At 29.4% G+C, this 5,823-nt stretch overlaps 1 protein-coding gene across 2 annotated transcripts in view; it reads right to left on the bottom strand.

Moving 5' to 3' along the window:
* Positions 1-1,191: 1,191 nt before the first annotated feature.
* LOC135226511 (uncharacterized) overlaps positions 1,192-5,823 on the bottom strand; it is a 29,200-nt gene continuing 24,568 nt past the window's right edge. The window contains exon 3 of one of the 2 annotated variants that reach the window (XM_064266130.1): positions 1,192-1,298. The gene's annotated coding sequence lies outside the window, so the exon portion shown is untranslated. The remainder of the gene's footprint in view (positions 1,299-5,823) is intronic. The other variant, XM_064266131.1, reaches the window with a different exon arrangement.

Below are 5,823 nucleotides of genomic sequence, written 5' to 3'. Positions count from 1 at the left end.
ACAAATTTGTTTTTGTCTCTCTCTCTCTCTCTCTGAAGCAAGAATAAGTATTGAAGGATACATTACCTGTGGAAAGCAACGTTCCTGAATTATTTATTCCAAACAAATACAGTTCTTGTACCTCACAATTATCATTGTAACAGCTGGATTAAATACACCAAATTTTGAGCAGTATACAAAGCGATGAAGCAAATCGTGAAAAAAATTAAGGATATTCAAAGCAAAATCAGGAAAAAAAGACGAATCTTTATTGATTTGAGAAAACAAAGCAAAAAAGTAAATACTGAAAAATTAAACTGTCAAACTGCTACTGAAAAAATTGCACATTTTATGAACAAGGATACAAAAAACTTACGTTACTAAGACATTCATTTTGGTAGAAAATATGAACAGATTGTAAAAAAAAAGCATTATAAGCAAATTATTAATGTATAAAAATCCATGAGAGTAAAAACTGACAGAAAAAGAATAAAAGGTTATGATTTTGATTGACCACGACATTTCTTCAAAAATCTGTCTTACTTGCCACTTGTTCTACTGAATTCCGAAGCCTCAATTATTGCCCACTGCCGCTAGCACCAGGATCCTTGCGTTATATTCATTTCAGTACAGCTTGGCATATGCAGTGTCTTACAGTAAAAAGCAAAAGTTAATATCTATCAATCTCCTTAATGTGTGCATATTCCAGTCGTTTCAACGTTCTCTACAAACTTCTCATTAACAATGGACATTATGTTGTTAAAAATCCACAATTATATATTTTTACGTTACACTGATGAGGAACACCGCTCAGCGTGTTTGAAAGTCTTTGTTCTAATATTACATAGAAATGTATTTTTAATATATAATAGTGGCGATTTTTTACAATTTGTTTTCAAGAGACTGTGAATTTCTTAACAATGGACATTATCTTGCAATGTGGGGGACTTTTAACTCGATTATTCTTTGTAATAAAAATCGGCTACAATGAAATACAATAGACCCAATTACTAAATCAGGAAAGGCCTGAAAAAAAAATCCTCTTCCTATTTCTTAATTTTTCTCGGTCTGAAAAATTTGTCTTGAGTGAATTTTATTAGGAGTCTGAAAAAAAATTGTTTATTCCTGTGATTTTTTTTCAGTCTGAAAAACAAAATTTATTTTAGTTAAGAATCGTTTAATTCGTGCCGAGTCGCTTTGTTGCGCCGAGTTTCTTCAGGTCCTCCATTGGCTCATGTCAAAATTCGTCTCTGGCACAAAAGTTATTGACCTCAAAGGCCCGACGGTCAGCAACTGGAGCAGACGTCCTATGTTATCACCTAGGTGAAGAAAACATACGGTATAGGATATTGAGACTTACATTCCTTAATTTACAGTCGCTCCACTCAAAACACACGCACGCGCACCCATATACATAAATAATACACTATATATACACAGGAAAATGATCGGCAGAAATCCAAGCGCTTTCGTCTTTTGTCTTAGTAAAGACGAAAGCGCTTTGATTTTCTGCCTCTCATTTTTCCTGTGGTATTCGTTTATTGAATGAAGGTCCGTGTCATCTACTGTGACTTTTTAAAGCAATATATATATATATATATTATATATATAATATATATATATATTACACATACATATATATATATATATATATATATATATATATATATATATAGATAAGATATATATATATATATATATATATATTATATGTATATATATAGATATATATATATATATATATATATATATAATATATATTTTATATATTTAATATATTATATTTATATATATATAATATATATATATATATATATATATATATATATATATATATATATAATATATATATATAATATATATATATATATATATATAATATATATATATATACTATATATATATTATATATATATATATCATATATATACTATATATATATCTATATATTTATTTATATATATATATATAATATATACATATAATCTATATATATATATATATATATATATATAGATATATATATATATATATAATATATATATATATATATATATATATATATATATATATATATTTATATATATATATATATACATATACGTATATATATACATACATATACGTATATATAAGATAGATAGATATATTCGAGCATTTATCTTGTTACTTTCAATGCATTTCATCCAGCAGTAAATAAATTTATATATATACTATTTCGTCTTACTCTCTCCTTCCGCAGTTACTCCTACTCGCGTTTTCATTCTCCAAATCAAAAGAAAGAACGAATGACAACTACTAGCTATCTATCTCATATACATGAATATCACTAACTTTTTTTTTTTTTTAAATGCCACGTACTTATCGGGAAAGAAGACGGTTAATTCGGTGCTGTCCTCGGCGCGGTTCGGAGGAACCGTCCTGTTCAAGACCTCAGGCCACGCGGTCGACCGTCATCGCTGTAGAGGAAGTACTTCATTGTCAGTCGTCTGGCAGAACTCTGGAGAGAAAACGGACGAAGGCTGCCCGGGTCTTCGAGCACATCTCTGTTGATTATCACAGCTGACAGGAAAAAACGATGGTTTATAAGTACGATTGAAAAGAGTATATTATATATATATATATATATATAATATATATATATCTATATATATATATATATATATATATATATATATATTATATATACTATATATATATATATATATATATATATATATATATATATATATATATATAAAGGTATAAGCCACGAAGGAAAAATAAAACAACGGAGTTTCTGCAAGATCTTTCGACTCAACGTCCTTTGTACTCATCAGATAAACTGACTTACATGAAGGAATTGACAGTACAGGATAGGTCGTATAACTGACAGATAGGGATTACAAGGAGATTAGCACCCTAGAATCCGGCACACTTGGAGAATGAGTAACCTTTCCAAACAAGCACCATGGGTACAATTGAAAAAACGAAAAGATCAAGTCAATCTGCTCAGACAAAACAAGGACCAAGATAATTAAATGATATATAGGCGACAGCTATTCAGAACTTTGGTAAAACAAAAAACTAATTTGTATTTAAGTCTGTAATTATATCTCTTTGAGGTCATTCTTCAACATGTTACAAATACAAGGGTCTAAATGAAAGAGGCCACGACTAATATTAAAATTACAATGGGAAGTAAGTGTATTATGGCAGATTCTAAAAGATTTCGTGATAAGATATCTTTTTACTTGCAATTACTGAACTACCAATCAGTTTATTCGGTGGTGTTGCCTTAGAGATATCTTCGTTGTATATGTATGTTAATATGTATTGTGAATAAGTTTTTGTTTACCAAAGTTCTGAATAGCTGTCGACCCTATATAATCCTTTAATGTCTTGTCCTTGTGTCTGAGCAGATTGACTTAATCTTTTTGTTTTTTTAAAATTGTAACCATGTTTATGCTTGTTTGGAAAGGTTACTCATTCTCCAGGTGTGGCGGATTCTAGATGCTAATCTCCTTATAATCGCTATCTGTCAGTTAATGACGACCTTTCCTGAACTTTAATGTCATTTCCTCATGTAAGTCAGATTATCTGCTGAGTAAAGGACGTTGAGTGGAAAGATCTTGCAGAAACTCCATTGTTTATTTTCTTCGTGGCTTATACCTTTATTTATGGATTTATCACGTTCCAAACTTTCGTGATTCAGTTATATATATATATATATATAATATATATATATATGTATATATACAACATATATATTGTCGTGGAGCTGGGAGAGCAGGAATGAAATGAGTGGACCAAGCGCTTTCGTGTATTTTTCTCTTGTTAGCTCCTCTATTCCTGCTTTAGCTCTATGACAACATTAGATATCGTGTTTCAGACAATATATATATAATATATATATATATATATATATATATATATATATTGTATAAAAATATTTAATAATATATTAACGACCACAAAAAAAGATTTTGAGTGATATATATATATTTTTTTATAAAAAAAGCCAAAAGCCACAAAGGAAAGTGAAACGATGGAGTGCAGGGAGGCCTTTCGACTCAATGTCCTTTACTTAGCATACTCACATAAATATGAAGGTGAATTTAAAAAAAGGAAGAGCGTATGTGAGTCTCCTAAGAAAAGGACATTGAGTCAAATAGGCCTTACAATACTCCATCGTTTCACTCACTACTTTGTGTATTTTGCCTATATATATATATATATGTATATATATATATATATATATATATATATATATATATATATATATATATATATATATTTATATATATATATATATATATATACATATATATGTGTGTGTGTGTGTATACACAGATATATATGCCTACATATTTATGTAGTATATTGTGTGTAAATATATATACTCTTACATATCTAGCTATTTATCAATATAAAAAACACTTTTTTTTAGTTTTACAAACAAAAATTGCCAGAATTTATCTAATTTTGTAGATGCTTAAATATATATATAGATTATATATATATATATTTATATATATATATATATATATAATATACACATATATATATATATATATATATATATACTATATATATATAATAAATATATATTAGATGTGTGTGTGTGTGTGTATACACAGATATATATTGCTTACATATTATGTAGTATTATTGTGTTTTTGTAAATTATAAATATAACTCTTAAAACATATCTAGCGTATTTATTCTATATAAAAAAAAACCACGTTTTTTTAGTTTTACAACAAAAATTGCCAGAATTTATCTAATTTTGTAGATGCTTAATATATATACTATATATATATATATATATATATATATTATATATATATATATATATGATATATATATATATATATGCAGTATAAGTGATTAACCACTTTTTAGTGTATTTTTTTTAAAATTACTGCACATAACTCATGAGGTTATTACCAAAAATTGGGTTTTAGTCCTGTATAACGAAACGGAGTAACGCTAAATGACTGCTTACCTAAGTAATCTACTGGATGCAAAACCTCGCCTGTAATTGCTTGAAATTGCTTTCGCGACATAGTTATGTTAAACTCTGTATGGATGCCGAGCTGATTGGTAACCTCCAGTGTTTTGTTGAGCTCTGCAAGATCTCTCGGTACATTATAAAAACACAACTTCAATTGGGCCTCAGTTTTAGACAATAAGGACGGTAGGACGAAAAGATCATCCATTTGCCTTAAATAGACTCTCCCACCCGCATCTATTTTTCTGAACCGTGAAACAAGTGATTCCAGAACCTTTTCATCCAATCTGGTTTCAGCATACGGCACCAAAAGATCATCCGTAACGTGTAATTCATAGACTTCATTGAACTTGACGTAGAAATCGTGAATGTCATCTATGATTTGGTACAGCACAGTTTTCTTAGTATTGTGAAGTATTCCTGGTACGAAGGAAAGCATTTCTCTGACTTCCGGTATTACACGCTTTTTAACCGCGTCCATGATTTCCGCCAGGTCGTCAAATGGATCCGGCGTCCTTGGCACAAGATCTTCAGGCTTTAAGATTCCCTTTGACAACAGCACATCGAGGAAAATGTTCCCTCCTTCCTGCTTTCTGCTTGAAACGATGATGTCGTCACAGATGGAGCCTGCAGCTGCAAACTCCTGCTCGCTTCGGTGTCTGTGGCAGAATACTGTTCCAATCTCAAGAAGCTTATTCGTATGTTTTATATTGAAGTAGGATGACATGATGGCATCAAAGTTGTCAAGTACCTCTTGGCATCTTATCTCTGATTTAAATCTTTTTAACATCTTCTCATACCATTCAATATTTTCTCTCAGTATAGTCAGAGACCATTTTCTGTACAAAGCA

Source organism: Macrobrachium nipponense, chromosome 14 (assembly GCF_015104395.2).
Source record: "Macrobrachium nipponense isolate FS-2020 chromosome 14, ASM1510439v2, whole genome shotgun sequence".
Classification (NCBI taxonomy): domain Eukaryota; kingdom Metazoa; phylum Arthropoda; class Malacostraca; order Decapoda; family Palaemonidae; genus Macrobrachium; species Macrobrachium nipponense.
Note: the sequence above shows the minus strand (reverse complement) of the source record. Positions and strands in the feature narration are given on the sequence as shown.